We start from the raw sequence: 17,161 nt of genomic DNA on the forward strand, positions 1-17,161 counted from the left end.
TCAAAGAGACAGCGCAAGCACTGCCTGTGCGAGACCTAAAAAGGAAAAGTATATATACATCACAAAAATCACCTAAAAACCGTGCGAAGTGAGGGTCTATTCAATCAACAGGCATAGCATGATACAGTATATTTATGTATCATTGTGCCTACTTTGAAATATATACACTTGTCTTACATTTATAAGCAGCTTGTTTCTAAAGCCTGCTTTGCATTTTTCATACCGGAAAAATGACATGGATCTTTGTAGCATTTCGTAACTTGGAAAAACTAAAGATATGGGCATCAGTGGTCAGTTCCTCACTTTATAAAGAGGTACCCTGTGCATTTATCTTCCTTGTTCATGGGGTTATAGAGCAGGACCATAAATCAATGACTTAATCAGGTAAATGTAAGAGACAGAGATGCCCTAGGGAAGAGGGCTGGAATGATGACTAGAGTAGTGCAGGTGACACTAATCACGCTAATAAATACTCCGCTTTTCCTTTCCCGAGAGAATTAAATTGCAGGCCACCATGAACAGATACTGAAACAAACCATGACAAAGACCCTGTCAAGCATGAACTTTATTTTATATTTATTCAAGGATTTGCAATAGAAATTGAACGTTTTTAAGTCTAAAAATAGTTTAAAAAGGAAAGGATTGATTGACCCAAAAGCCCTGGCACTGAAGTGCACTTGTTTTTCACTGGATACGAACATGTGATTGGGCAAAATGCTGTTACGTTCAGTGCAAGAGAGCCAATGGCTGACGGTGGGCTGAACCACTGACACATGCTGCATCCAGTGGTGGGTAGAAGCTAAACATGAATGCCAGTTTAACAGGCCACTGAATGAAGAGGGCTGAGTCCTCTATGTATGTATATTTTAAGTGGAAGCTGAAAAGGTAACCCTCCTCTCTAATACAAAACATCATTAAGTAAATGTTCTCTACACTGCAAAAAAGAGTATTAATTATTTAAAATGTATTATTTAGAGCTAGCTCAAACCCCATTTCTAAACTGTGTTAAATTTAGCAGCAAGACTATCACATAAGAAATAAATAAACCACTATAAATATGCAAATATGCCTATTTTGCAACTGCCCTCCTCAATCTACTCTTTCTCCATGCCCGGTTCTAGCGGGTGGGCTAGGCCCACCCAAACATGACCTGGCCCACCCAAACAGGAGCTTTGGCCCTCGCAGTGAGGGCTTGAAGTCGGGCGTGCAAAGCACAGGTCGTGAGTGTCAGCCCGGGCCGAGACAGCTTCCGGGCGCACAGAGACAGTTTTAGAGTACTTCACAGGTCTTTAAAGACCATTTAAATGTTAACAAGGCTTTGTTTATTTTTTCACCCCTTCATCTCTGCATGGTGAAAGGCGACAAATCCTTTCTTTGACAATGGTAACCTTTGGTAACCTTTGCCTGCTGTCCTGCTGCATTGATAGTTCTTTTTCTATGCAGCACAGGAGAAAAGAATTAGTAAAATCTGCACAGGCCCAGCAGGACACATACTTCCTGTGTGCTTCATTTAAACAGTTTTTATCGTTATCATGGCCGATGCTGTCAAGACAATACAAAATGCCCAGATAATGCTGGGGATTAATGATCCTTCTGGAGAGCAATCATTTGTCTGTTAATAGTTTTTAAATGCAGATGAACTGTATTTGATGTGGATAGCTCAGTGGGTTACTGCCTTTGTCACAGAGATCCTTGTGTTACTTGCAGTTCAGAAGTTACAATCCTAACATAGGACAGTGACCAATGAACTGTCACCAAAGAGCCTCATACAAACATGAATGGTATAGTTAGAACTTCGCTTTTTTGTTTTGTGATATAGTTGGAACTTCCCCAGTCTTTCATAATTCTAATGTTGCTAAAATGAGTATGTTGGGCAGATATACATTTTTATCAGTAAAGCTGAACCCCATGGAATACTGTTTAAATCCTAAGGTTGTATTCCCCAGACCAAACCCTCTTAAAATATACTGCCCACCAGTATGGATGGCATGTGATTACTACACCTTGTAATCCTCATTGGCTTATGTGACATTCCCTATAGACTGATTTACATACTTGTATGATTCATTGTCTTTGTATAATGTGTGTGTGGTGTAAAGTACTAACACACACTACACTGATATGAGTAGCGCTATACAACAAATGAAATGCATATGAGAGAGGGGCTACGTAAATATGAGGGGTGCTGGTGGAGGGTGGCAGTGAGGGAATCCGAGGAGGAGGTAGTGGGCAGGATTGGATTGGGATTGAAAATCGGCCCGGACAAGCCAAAACAAAAATTGGCCCTCATTTGCATAATCACTCCTCAAACCACTGCTTTGGCTTAATCTTATAAAAAAACTTTAGGAGGGGGTAAAGAAATGCATGCGTTAGTTTACACAGGTGAAACAAGTGAGGCCACTTCTGCTCAAGCCCCCTGCCCGCGCTCAGTATGTGCACACATTAATGGGCCGGCCAGGAAAGGGAGTGACATCTTTGCCTGTTGCTAAACGGAGGAAATGAGCACCCATCTGCCTCTAGAAAGGCCACTCAGACACCAAATGGGTCGCTGGCTGAGCCTGTATTCGAACAATAGACACAGCGCCCAAATGGCCCCCCAGACTGCTCAAAAAAAGCCGCCCACAGCAGAACTCGGACACCGGCCCGAATGCCCTTGTTACCTATACGACGCTGGTAGTGGGAGGGGCTATGGAGCGACGAGGAGCACTGTTGGTGGGTGGCAGTGTGGAATCCGAGAAAGAGGCCCTGAGGTGGAGGGAGGAGCTAGGGAGATATGAGGGGCACTGATGGAGGGTGGTAGTGAGGGAGTCTGAGGAGAAGGTCATGAAGGGGAGGGGCCACAGAGATGAGGGACACTGGTGGTGGGTGACACTGAGGGAATCTGAGGAGGTTATAAGGGGGTGGGGCTATGGGGAGATGAGGGACACTTGTGGTGTGTGGCAGTGAGGGAATCCGAGGAAGAGGTCAATAGTGGGGCCATGAAGGGATGAGGGGCACTGTTGGAAGGTGGTAGTAAAGGTATTTGCTGAGAAAGAGGTTATTGGTGCGGCGCCAAAAAAGTCTTTCGCCTCAGTGCTAAAGCCGGCCCTGTCATGGCCTTTCTGTTTTAGTTTATTTAATTCGCAGTCAGGCCATAAGGGCTACTGTGGAACATACTTTAAAGTGCCTGCTAATTATATTTACTGCTATATTCAATGTTTTAAGTATGAAGGTGATTTTACGAATGTTTTTACCGGGAAAAATGAAAGTGGAGCCCGATGGTGCCTGATATGGGACTGGGGCCCAAGGTCAGCTGTGAGATCAGGTGCACTGGAGAGGAGTAGTGGATAATCAAGCCTGTAAGCGAGTGTTTTGCAGAGTCCGTGGTTAGGTGGAGGTAGTAATGAAGAGGAATTCTCCCTGAAGGCTCGCACAGAGGGAGCCCGAGGAGTGTCACTTGCCTGATACCCCCACCTCAGAAACCTCCTCTTCCCATCAAAGTAACATTACATGGAAAAAACACTTTTTGAAAGTGATAACATTAAAAGGAGGTTTGGAAAAGAGTGAGTTTTACTGTGCCTTGTACGTCTAAGAAGAAATAAAGGAGGGCCCTGAAGCAGGCCTGCCTAGACATATATGCAATAAATCAAGCCCGCAGTGGCCCACCCAAATGTACCCTTGGCCCACCCAAATAAAAATTCCTGGAGCTGGGACTGCCTCTCTCCCCACTTGTCTCTGAGAGACCCAATCAATCCTCTTCATTCATCAAGGCTGTAAAATACACAACCAATTACACTATAAACTACATCGCATACTATATTGTACGGTGCATTACACTACATATTGTTTTGACGGATTGATGATTGTTAAACATATATACATTTTACTATAATCTGCACTGTTAATTGCACTGCATGTTATGTTCGAACATGACAGTATATCAAGATGGCGATTGGACACTGCAATTACAAGCTCTCTGTAAACTACAAGATAAAATGTACTATATGTAACATTATTTTATGTATTGCAGTATTTGTACGACAATGTAGTTCACTCATATGGTAACCGGCATGCCTCATGTGACACAATAAACCAAATTACCTTGTATTCTTTGTTACCCTTTTATTATTTACTTATTGTTTATTCGTTCATTTATTGTTTATTCATTTATTTATTAATTACCCTTTACCTGCTTTAACTCTTTTTCATGAATTTTTTTAAATAAAAAAAAATCTATTTGCCTATCATCGTAGAATTTGTTCACGTGCGGTCATGATGGTTATTGCTATGCAGTAATGAAATTAATAGACTACTTCTCTCTTGCACGAAAAGATCCCAAATTTAGGACACCAATATCTGATGGCACAAAGCCTGATGGATGTTGTAATACAAAGACAAACACTTGCGTCAGATCAGAACCCTGAGGCAACTTGGTTTGCACATGCACTTGTCTTCATTAATGTACACACATACACAAACTCAGGGATTCAGCAATATTATATAGCCTGTGGTGGACTGCCCATTTATCCCACTGGGCTGAAGCCCTCGGAGGCCGGGGTTTGAAGGTTGAGCCGCTGCTGGCACCTGGGCGTTTTTTTCCAACTTCACCGGGTTATATGCAGCTGGCGCGTCAGGAAGATACTGGATAAAGAGAGACGAAAGACTAAAGGAGAGGGAGAGGAGGAAGGGGGTGAAGCTGGTTTGAACATTTTTGCCATGGATGCTTTTGGTTCCCAATACGGCTTTGTATGTAGCTGTTTTATCTCATAAGAAGGACTATTTTTTTCCAAACCGTACTTCAATATTCGTCTCATTATGATATTACTCACAGATTGTATGTTTCCAACAAAATTAATTTGCAGAGGAAGTCAGTGGCAAACATGCGGATTCATCTAAACAAACAGCATGCTTTGCGTTAATCAAAAAAGCTACTATAACCCGTTGATAAGGAACCACTTTTTAAAAATTATGTAGATAATGACAGCACTTACTCAAATAATCTTCCTGCATTATGTTTAGGTTTCGCCTCGTCGAAAGCTGCGCACCGCGCAGCTTTTCGGCGCAGGCGAAAACCTTATTTTAACAGTAGAGTGGCTTGGGAATCCGCTCTCTGTTCCATTGGCTAGCTCCATAAATGGAGGCTAGCCATTGGAACAGAGATCTGTCCGTCATTTGCGGAGCAGATTCGGGGGCGTTCCGGCCATTTTTACTCATCCTGCCCCTTTGACAACGTCATTGGGTGGTGGGCGGTTCCTATTTTTTTTTGGGGGGAAGGTTTGTTTTGGTCATTGCAGGCCGACCGCCGCCGGAAGAAGTCCAGGTGAGTGCCCGTTCTCGCCCCCCCCCTCCCGCTGACCGTGTGCCGTTCCCGCCCGCCCTCCCGCTGTCCGTGGCTTTCCCGCCCCCCCTCCCGCTGTCCGTGCCTTTCCCGCCCCCCTCCCGCTGTCTGTGCCTTTCCCGCCCCCCCTCCCGCTGTCTGTGCCTTTCCCGCCCCCCCTCCCGCTGTCCGTGCCTTTCCTGCCCCCCTTGTTGTTTTCCTCGATTGTTGTAAAACTGGTTAGTCACTCTTTTGTTGACATTTCTTCCTTGTTTTATTATTGCCAACTATTACTTATCTACTTTCTTCATCTGAAGTGTAGTTGTTTTGCCTCGCCAATCTTTAATGTTTACAGAATCTTTGCTACTTTTAGTCACTAGTTGTCTTTTCCGAAATTAATTTTTCAGTTGTCTTTCTTAAATACGCTGATATTCCCTTTCCGTTTGTCTGTTATCTCGGCATTGCTTTATTTTTGTTTTTAAAATGCTTTTGTTGTTGCGGTGAATCATTTTCTCTTTGTGTCATTTAGGGCGGGGCAGATGGGGTTCTAGGCGCCTCCAGGTCAGATTTTCACTTGGGTCGGAGCCTTTGATTTACTTGCCTTTTTGTGGGGTTTTATTGGTGTTGTCGGCTGCGCCGTCCTTTTCTTGTAATTATAATTCGGGAGAAGTAAAGTGAGCATGACCCCGAGTGCTGTGGATTGGAGTGTGACGTCAAAGTTCAGGTCTGAAGGGCGGAGTCAAAGCTTTAACAGCAGCAATATTCAAAGTGCCGCCATAACTACTGGAGTGAAGTGCTGTGTCTTTGGGGTTGGAGGGTTGTGCGGCGATGTCCATTCAGTGCCGCCTGTAACCACCAGTGCAAAGCTCTGTGGAGGTCCCGGGTATATCCCTTCAAAGTGCCACCCGTAACTACCGCTGTAAAGTGCATGGGGCGGGGATAGTCATTAAAAGTGCAATGTAAAATGTAACGTGGAGAGGGTCTGGATGTTGAGTGTTACCTGAAGCTTGTATTCCCTGCATAGCAGACAAGTGGTGTCCAAAGTCTCGCTGCAAGAACTGTTTTTTGTTGCAGGTTTATAAAGCATGAACTCGACCTGAAGGTATCGGAGCGCTTTACATGAGCACCAGCTACATTACACAGTCAAGGACACATTAATTTTTTGTAGCTACAGGGAGAGTGAGTGTTTTGCCCAGAATCACAGGACGCTGTGCCAACGCTGAGACTCCAACACGGTTCTTCAGATTCAAAGTCGACAGTTTTGGCCGTTAGGCTACCCCCCCTCCCCTCCCCCTCCCTAAAAAAAAAATGAAGAGGGGAAATAAATAAGTGAAAGTGGAGCTGATAAAAAAGTTGGGGCGGTTAATCCTTTAATACATTCGGTAACCTATTAATAAATAGCAAAGTGCAGATGGGTATGATCTCGGGAACGTTTAGGAGACTTTAGTCGAAAAAATGTCCTTTAAACTGCAGTGGAAGGAAAGGATTCCCTGCACTTCGGCTTCACACTATAAGCGTACCGCGTAATGTGTGCTAACGTGTTCATCCGAAGTGCAGCGGTGTTGTCTAGTATAGTATTTACGGTTGGAATGAGTTAAAGTGCAGGCGACATCTGTACACACAAAATGACTCGGGTATATGGATTTAAAGTCCAGTGATTGTGCACGAGCTTAAATTGTATTAGTGTGTGAATTTAAAGTGAAAATCAAATGAGTAATGTGCTTTGAACGTGCTGCAGGGTGTACGTTTAAATACGTTACTGAATAACACGCAGCTGACATAGGTGCCCTTACGTGCAGAAGGGTGTATTCGAGTAAAGTGCTGTGAGAAGGGAGCCAGGTCCTCACCCAGAGGGACAGTGCGTCCATTTAAAGTGCAACAAATAATGTTTGAGGGTGCAGTATGTAAAGTGCAGCACGGGTGCATGATTTTCGAACGCAGCAGGCACCTCTTGTGCTCCGGTGATGTAGTAAAGTGCAATTGAGGAGTGCCGTAGGGGGTGTACAGTGCAGCGAGGGAGTACAAGAGTGTACTCCGCATTTAGAGCACGCTGAGCGCGTGCATTAATCGTGCAGCTAGCAGGGTTTCGTTTGCAGTGCAAGGGCTGTGTGGGCTGTGAGAGCTGTGAGGGCTGAGAGTTCTGTGAGGGCTGAGAGTTCTGTGAGGGCTGAGAGTTCTGTGTGGGCTGTGTGGGCTGTGTGGGCTGTGTGGGCTGTGTGGGCTGTGAGTGCTGTGAGTGCTGTGAGTGCTGTGAGTGCTGTGAGTGCTGTGAGTGCTGTGAGTGCTGTGAGTGCTGTGAGTGCTGTGAGTGCTGTGAGTGCTGTGAGTGCTGTGAGTGCTGTGAGTGCTGTGTGGGCTGTGAGTGCTGTGTGGGCTGTGTGGGCTGTGTGGGCTGTGAGAGCTGTGTGGGCTGTGAGAGCTGTGTGGGCTGTGTGGGCTGTGTGGGCTGAGAGAGCTGTGTGGGCTGAGAGAGCTGTGTGGGCTGAGAGAGCTGTTGGCAATGTAAATAACTATGCCATTTATTTATAAGTAAAAAAAAAAAGAAATGTCATGAGCAATGCCAATAGCTCTAACTTTTCCAAAGGCGAAACCATTGCATTGTAAATGCTTGTTTTGGCCTTGGGATGACATTCGAAAATATGCGGTTTGAAAACCCGCTTTGTGAGCCGGGGCTGGCAGCGAGTTCAAAAAATGTATTGCAATAAGAAAATCTGAAATTTCAGTAGTCTACTGTAATTTGTCTAATTTATTTGCCCAGTAATGACAAAGGGCCCAATTTAGATCTTGGCAGGGAGGAAACTCCGTCTCAACTGCGACAAAGTTCTGTCCCTGCCAAGACTATGGTCTGCCTGAATGATATAAATGTGGTTGAACCATAGTTTTACTCCGTGTCCCCAGTGATCAAACTTCTACTATGGCCAGATGGAGTAAGGGGTTTCGTAGGTTTGGCTACATGTCTGCCACCAAAGTTAGGCGAGCGGACATACAGCTGTTTATCAGTGCCTGCCACCACCAGGACGGCTGTTCCTGCCAATGCTAGAAATGTTCGGCCGGACATTTCTAAATTTGACTGTCGTGACTTCTGTTAAGGTGACTTGAGTAATTTAGTTCATTGCCCTGACAGAGGACTGGCAACCGCTAATAAATAAATAGGGCCCTATATCATTATCAAAAAGCTTCTTAATTTCAGGCAAATTTTTGATATCGCACTCCATTTCAGAGATATATTAGGGGATGGCATAAACCAGTACAAGTGGGTTAGGTAAGTACCACAATTTCAGAGTGAGGGTTCACATGTGGGTTGAGCAGGTTATTAGCGAGGCAAAGACATTTCAAGGCCTGGCTTATGGATGTAACCACGTTGCCATCAAGGATTTTCTGAAGAAAGTTTTTTTTTTTTAGTTTGAGAATCAGGGATTAGTGCTCACACACTGAAAGAATGGATTTTTCATTCTCACCGAAGGACAGCTTTAGTGCCTTTAGCTGCACTGTTCTGTTAGAAAAATGAAAAACATGCAATGGTATCAACTAACATCATACATTGTGGGTGATACTTTTTGATGTTTTGGCTACAGACATCTTTAGCTCTCTGTTGACAAGACCTATTGTTTCAGGTATAATGGGCGAAGTTTTCCCCTGAACATTTCTGCACCAGTCTGGTTTAGGGTGGTCCCCCAGACGGATTAGGTCCAGCAATTGATGGTGCCTGCGAAGTCCTTGACCATCGTATACAGCTTGCTTTAGATATGACGGCTCCCTGGTCCAGCACGGGTCCCATGCGGCGAACTAAATCCGCAGGGTAGTTTAATGCTGAATTAAGAGAGGCTAAGACGGTATGCAAGCGTCTTGAAAGAAGCTGGAGAAATGGTTACCTGCCTGCCCCGGAGAGGGCGTATAAAACTAGCCTCAGAAGGTACCATGCCTTGATTAGGAAAATCCGCTCTGCCTACTACACTGAGCGGATTGACAAGGCAGACTGTTCTGTTAAGGAACTCTATGTGGTATATAAAGAGCTATCCTCACTGGCCTCTATTGGGGAACAGGAGGCAGGCTCTGCGCAATCCTGTAATCAGATAGCTGAATTCTTCCACAATAAAGTAAAGGATATCTATTCTACCTTCCCAAAGGAGGCTAGGGCTTGCTCCGGTAGTGAGGAGACACCGTTGGATGGACCAGTAGAAAAAGATTGCCTAAGGGCGTTCATGGTTCCAGATGAGGACCTGCTGATTAAAGTAGCTAGAGGTGTGAAATCTGGCTCCCCTAAAGACCCGGCCCCAGCTAAAATTCTGAGAGGAAATATTGAGGCGTTAGCACCTTACATTAGTCACCTGTTAATGCTGTCATTTGGATCTGGTAGGGTGCCGACAGCCTGGAAAGAAGCCGTGGTTCTTCCACTTAAGAAAAAGCCACAGATTAGTATGGCCCAATTGAGTAATCTGCGGCCCATATCACTCCTTCCCTACTTTGCCAAAATAGCTGAAAAACTGGTTAATCAGCAACTTACAGCTCATATTGAAGCTCATAAGCTCCTACATCCTTCTCAGGCGGGTTTTCGTGCCTGCCACTCAACAGAGTCTGCCTTGCTCTTCTCCACAGAGGCCTTGCGAAGACATGTGGATGAGGGCCAGACCGCGGCACTGATTCTCCTCGATCTTAGTGCCGCATTTGACACTGTGGCGCATCACACCTTGCTACAGTGTCTAAGGAATTGTGGAGTGGTAGGAAAGGCATGGGACTGGCTGGACTCTTTTCTCTACGAGGGCAGCTTTCGTGTTGAGCAAGGGCCCCACAGGTCTGAGGCTTTTGACTTGAATCAAGGTGTTCCACAGGGTTCCAGTCTGAGCCCTACCCTTTTCAACCTTTATGTGGCCCCTGTGGCACTATTAACTGAGCAATATGGAGTGGATGTGGTGACGTATGCAGATGATACTCAGCTGGTTGTGGCATTGACACAACCGGCTGAGCATGCAGCCAGCAGGTTTGCGTCTTGTCTTCAAGACTTGGCTGGATGGATGTCCGACAATTGTCTGATTGAACGGAGACAAAACGGACGTGCTGATTATGGGCAAGTCTCCGTCTGTCTGAACATCGGCCTGGTGGCCTCAATCATTGGGCCCTCTACCTGTACCCAAGGATCAAGTTAAAAACCTCGGAATCTGGATTGATTCTAAAATCTCCTTTGAGTATCACACCAGACGCGTGGCTGGAACCTGCTTCGGCATTCTGCGTAGTCTTAGAAAGTCACTTGATTTGCTCCCTGTGTCAACTAGGAAAGCCCTGGTCCATGCCTTGATTACTTCCAGGCTGGACTAGGGGAACATCCTCTATTTAGGAGCCAATGTGAAGTGACTTCAGAGACTACAGCATATTCAGAATGCTGCCGCCCGCCTGGTGTTGATGCTACCCAAGAGATCCGCCTCTAAAAAATCTCTGGAGACACTTCACCGGTTGCCCATTAGGGAGCGTATTCAGTTTAAAGCTCTTTGTGTCAGCCATAGGATTGCGCAGGGGAAAGGCCCTTGTTTCCTGCGCAATTTGCTCACACCGTACACTCCCACTCGGCTGCTGAGGTCGCAGGGTGCTGGTATGATGCAGATTCCCAAAACCAGAAGGGCAAGAATGGGAGGTAGGTCCTTTCGCTTGTTGGCGGCCCGTATGTGGAATACCCTACCCCTCAGGCTCCGTGTGGAAACCTCGGAGGTGGCTTTCCGTAAGGACTTAAAAACCTATCTTTTCCCTAAGGACTAGTTTATCTGGGTGGGCCTGTGGAAGCTGTAACAGTGGGATGCAGAAGCCAATAACTAGCGCGGGGACACACTGGTTAGTGTAACCAGGCGCTGTATAAGCTCAGGATTATTATTATTATTATTATACAGAGAGTGGGCTTTGGGTCTGTCCCTTGCTCATGACTGGATGGCTATGTTGTCTATCTTACATATCTACTTCTTATTCCATAGCTTTCCTTCCTATACTTGTGTTTGTCCTGCCCAGGAGCATTTCCATCTCTGACTGGACAAGTTGTTGTTAAAGATCCCAGAATACGGGAATGAACTAAACAAGAGAGACTATGACCTAGTGAAACTGGTTGTTTGTCTGGTGTAACATGCACCTTGTGATATCAGGTAGATTTTATAAGTACAGTAATTTAAGTTATCACATTTTAAGGGCTTAGGCAATTATTTGAACTCTGGATGTTTTTAGCATACAGAATTTGTAATCTGTTCCAATGAATTTTATTAGAACAAATGTACATCAAAGGTAGTGTGATGGCCCCTTGATTTGTAATGATTTTGTATGGTTTCAAGTAACTATGCAATAAACTTTACTGATATATATTTTAATGTGGTGAGGGATTAGACCAGCTGTGTCCTTCCACTGCATGATTGTGGGCCTTATTGTTTATTTAGCTTTAAGCATGTCGTAGAAGTGGGTTCACTGATGCAACATTGATGTAAAAAAATATAGATCTAAAAAAATATCGCGTAAAAAATTCAGACAACAAAAATAACAACTATACTAAAAAAGGTAAGTACAAAATGTTGGCTAAAAAACTGGATGTAAAAATATAGATGTATAAATGATCGACTTTTATATAAAATAAAATAATATATATTAAATATGATAAATATAATTTTAACAACATGAAATAAATGTAATATACATTTTAATAAAATATAAAAAACAAACGTAAAAAATAAACACACAAACATAATAATTTATACATATATATTTACTTTAAAAAACTTAAACTAATATTTCTAATTTATATCAAAAGTTTAAAATAAAATAAAATATAAAAATATATATTAATGATTTAAAATATAAAAAACAAAAATCTATATTGAATTAAAACATTGAACTATGAAAACATTTTTAAACTTACATTTCAAAATACAATCAACGCAACCGTGGGGAAAATATTGGATAGCAAAGGGGTAAAAATAACTTCCGTGCAACAGTAGGGTAAGTGTTGGATAGAGGAGGGGTAAAAATTACTATTCCCACTCCAAAGAGTGCAACAGTAGAGAAAGTGTTGGATAGCGGCGTAGGGGTAAACATTACTATTCCCACTCCACTGAATGCAACAGTAGGATAAGTGATGGATAGCGTAGGTGTAAAACATTTTATTCCCACTCTGGTGAGTGCAACAATAGGGAAAGTGCTGGATAGCAGAAGGGTTAAACACTTTATTCCAACTCCGGCGAGTGCAACAGTGGGGAAAGTGTTGGATAGTAGTGGGGTAAAATTTACGATTCCCACTCCAAAGAATGCAACAGTATAGAAAGTGTTGGATAGCGAAGGGGAAAAATTAACTGTTCCCACTCCAGTGAGTGCAACAGTGGGGAAAATGCATGATAGTGGAGGCTTGAAAATTACTATTTCCACTCCAGTGAGTGCAACATTAGGGAAAGTGTTGTATGGCGGAGAGACAAACATTATTATTTATATTATAATGCAGCCCTGTTAACTTTAAGGAAAGATACTGCATTAAAAAAAAAGATTGACCTTATTTAAATGCGATCACAAACATGACGGTCTGCTGCTGGCATCCAATCATAGTAAGTCGCTATTTGGGAACTACTTCTATGAATATTGAGGAGGTAGGTTGGATTTGCGACCCGTAATGAATCCAAATTTTGTCAACCAACACAGGTTATTTTTACAAATTCTTTTACATTTGCAAAAAGTTGGTGTTTAATTTGGGAATAGAAATGTTGTACTGTAGGCCCTTATTCTTTGAAATAGTGTAAAGAATACTTTATGTGCACTATTTTTTGACATTTAAGAGTATGTGGAGACACCATTGAGCCATTTAAGCAAATTTAAAGTGGTGATTGTGTGAAGCAGTTTCTGGGCTGTGTTCATAGCTGATTGCTTGCAGGCTGTTGTTCCCTTGCAGATTTACCCCTTTGTTCCAGATGCTCCATTTGGTCTCATTCTGCTTCACCATTTCAAGGCTTGGAGGACATAGATATTAGGCCACTGGTGTAGCTTCCTTGTGTCATTCGGCTTCCCTCCACCTCAAGTCACTGATATCCACACTGGCTTGTGCATCCAAGAGCAGGGCGGAAGTTTATGGGCAACTACCAGTAGCACCTTCCCTGTTCAAACCACAAAAGTGTCTAAGGACAACAAAGCTTCCTTCCACCAATGAGTAGGTCCTCTGTCTCTGTCTTAGCTGGTCCCGCAATTGCACTCCATATAATATGCACCTGGAGGTTTAGCAGAGAATCAAATAGATTGATCCTCAGCCATTTTAATGTATACGCCATGTAATACTTCCCTGTTGATTTAATAGAACCTCTAATGAAAAGGGGCGGTGCTCATGTTATTAAATAATTGGGCATTTTAGTATTTTGCACCGGGAAGTGCTCGCTAGCCACATGGCGCCATTTCCATAACTGCTCATTCAGCTCATGCTGACAGCAGTTTATACCTATCAGAGTATTGTTTTGTCTGAGCACAGCAAGACTCCTCACTATGATTATTGCCACATAAGGGGCAGAAAAGATTAAATCAAAGATGGCCACCATGTTAGATGTAGAAAATTGCCTTGAGTGTCACATGGCGGGAGTGCCAGATTGTAACGGCAATAATTGTTGCACTGAAAAAGCAAAGAAAGGCAGCTGTGTAATACTGGCTACTGTTGTGTTGGCTGTTTAGTAAGTGGTATGGTGGGGAATTGCTCTTCCCCCAAAACAGGACAATGAAAGTTTGAAATATTTCACGATTACCCTTTCAAAGCCTATGGTTGTTTAGGAAAATTAGTTGAAAATTGTGCTGAAAAAATCATGTTTTTTTCCAGATGTTTAAAGAACTCTCTACGTTTGGAGCTGTGATTTCTGGAAAAATAGCCCCTTTCCGAAATAAAAATTCTGTTATTCAGCGCTCACTTCAATATGTAGCCCCTCGTTCCCCCACTAACATGAAGGACTGTCCCCTCCATTATCGTGGATACTCTATTTTACCCTCTCACCCACCTCTAGCTAATTTTTTCTGCTCACCTTTTCCTTACTTTTACACATTTTTTGTTGTTAAGATGTACTTTCTAAACTTGATATTCACACTTGTGTTCTTTACACAGTACTGACACCCGCCCGAGTAAGAGTAGCGCTATATATATATAAATACATGATTGAAAAATAAATAAAATGTCCTTAAGAAATGCTTTTTTTAAATAAAATGTGGAGTAATTGTGTACATTTTACGAATGAAATAAAGTTTAGTCCTTAAAATCTATAGATTTAAGAATAAGTTGTAAGTAGCCTTGAAACAACTCAATATGTCATGGTCCGCCACAGTTACTGGGGGATTTGTTCCTCGTTCAGCTGCTGAGAAATGTATGTGCCAATAAGACATGACATGTAGGTGTATCATTGAACCAGTGATGTACGGCTAACAAATCATGCGTATCTAATACATTGTGCCTCCACGGAAAAAGTCTAAGCATGAACTCTTTGAAAGGAGGCAAACATAATTTTCAAATAATGTGTCAGGATGTGTTATAATGCCCACCATTGTTCAAAGACCAGTGATTATCCAGAAACATAAAATAGCAACAGACTTTATTTTGTGGGGGGAGTTTTATACAGCGTGAACTCGACCCTAAGGGAGAGGCAGATACGTTTTAAGGTATGGGCAAAATGGGCTCTGGCCTTTCAAGTATTTTTAAAGCTCTGTTCTGTAGAGTTTTGCCTTGATTACCTTGAATAATTCTTAAAAAGATTGGTTCAAATTCCATTTTCTTTATTTTTAATGTGTGGGGGTCTAATATAGACCTTTTACAGAGAAATGTTGTGTTCATGTTCTATGCAACATCCATAAAAAAGGTTTCTTTTTTAACAAAACAAGAACTCCCATGTGAGAAGTGGGAAGGTGTCACAGATTACTTGTAGTAATATTAATAAGCTGCTGCAGTGGTACAATATTGAAAGCACAGTCACTATCCCTGAATAATGGATGTAAACACATTTAGAATTTGTATGAGTTCACCTGTACACTGTCAGTGACCTGGCCAAAGACGGCATGAAAGAGCTGAATTTGGATCATAAATTTGAAGCAGTAAGAGGGGCCCACGAAATACATTTGGCCCGGGGCTCCCAAAAATCATTAAGATGTCTCTGGGGAGAGGATTTACATGAGCCCCAGTTGCGTTACAGGCGGACACATTCATTTTATTAGGCACGGGAGACCAAGTGATGTGCCCAGAATCATAGGATGTTACACGTCCGTGCCGAGACTCGAACCTGGTCCCAAAACTTCGGGGTCGACCGCTCTAGCCATTAGGTCACATTCTGTTCCCAACTTGCTGTCTGGCTCACTCTCTCTTTTCCCATCTGCTTCCTTTTACCCCCCTCGGTGTTGCGTGGGTCGTTCTCACAAGTAATATTTTGTCTGATTTTCTCCACCCTGGATGATTTTGCTATTGATATTTCCTTTATACCTTCAGAGTTCTTCTCACTCACTCAGTACTTTCTCTTCAGACCCTTCCTCGAGAGGGCTGACTCCTACCTCTCCAGGTCAAGTCCTGCTCTTAGCATTTCTTTCTCCTCCTGAGTTGCTGCATCATCTTCCTTATTCGTGTAAGATGTTTTGTCTTTCCTTCGTTTTACCTCTTCTCACCCCCCGCCCCTCCCTTTTTTTAACCAAATGTACCTTTACATTTTGCAACCTTCTGATAGAGCGCGCGAGGTCACCCAACCAATAATTTCGCCGCTTCCGGCTTCGGGCCCATATATTTCAATTCACCATATACATTGACCGGGTGACTTCACGGGCTGCTACCAATTTGTGTGAATTCCCTACTGTTATTACTCAGCGTACCCGACTTACCATCCACCGACACGGGTACCTATGACCACAATGGATCAGGGAGCTAGCTGTAAAAGGAAAGGCAGCAAAATACAACTCAAAAATGACATTAAATACCTTTGTAAAATGACCACGGACAACTGGAAGTTTTAAAGTCTTTATCTAAAGTTCGTTTTCAGTAAGCATTAGATTTACAAGGATAAGACAATCGATAATCAAGATAATGAAAAGTACATAACTATAGAGAAATAAAGTCAGGGTAATCATTGAAATGCAAATATGAGATGCAACGGGAAATGCTATGCATTTAGGGTAAAAGTTCTTTAGACAGTTTAAGTAAGGACGTTCTAGACCATATTAGAAAATGACAAACTGCAATGCAAAATATAATTTCTAACAGATAGGGTAACATGGGAACACGTTATGAAAATATGCAAATGACTTTACGATTCAATAGTTGCGGCAAAAGCATGGAAAAGTCAACATATGCAAAGGTGTGTCTTTATTAAAGCAAAAGACAGAAAAATAGAAAGGTGCAAGTTCAAAGAATTTAGAGCAATATTTACCTAGACTGGTGTGGAAACCAAACCCTGGCCACGGGTCAGTTAAGGACAGGAAACCCTCAAGGAAGGATACCCCTCAAAGGACAGCAGGTGCAGAATGGACACCCAGGACAGGTCAGAAAACCCTCAGATTAGGAATCAGGACAGGACCTCAGGACAGGACAGGAAACCCTCAGGACAGGACCAGCACCCGCAGTTCGGAAGCAACGCCTGCGCTCCACCCTCTCTGCAGCTATCGATCAAGACCCCGATTGGGTCAGCGAACTCCCAGCAAAGTGCTTCGCCAGCACTTTAAGGTTCAGTAGAACCTTAGTCTATGGTCAATTTCGGACAGAGTACTCCGCAGTGCTCTGTATCTTCAGTCACCTATTGAGTGCTATGGGTCAGTGACAGGTCAGCTAAACCAGACAAGTCGGACAATTTCCCTAGGTGAACCCAGGGTAGATATACAGTTTGGGGACGATGTACCACCCCCCAATGTTGCAAAGTG

At 43.2% G+C, this 17,161-nt stretch overlaps 1 protein-coding gene across 3 annotated transcripts in view; it reads left to right on the forward strand.

Moving 5' to 3' along the window:
• The window catches only part of SLC49A3 (solute carrier family 49 member 3), a 484,926-nt gene that overhangs the window by 317,418 nt on the left and 150,347 nt on the right, over window positions 1–17,161 (forward strand). The window lies entirely within an intron of this gene.

This window comes from Lissotriton helveticus, chromosome 2_1 (genome assembly GCF_964261635.1).
Source record: "Lissotriton helveticus chromosome 2_1, aLisHel1.1, whole genome shotgun sequence".
NCBI lineage: Eukaryota > Metazoa > Chordata > Amphibia > Caudata > Salamandridae > Lissotriton > Lissotriton helveticus.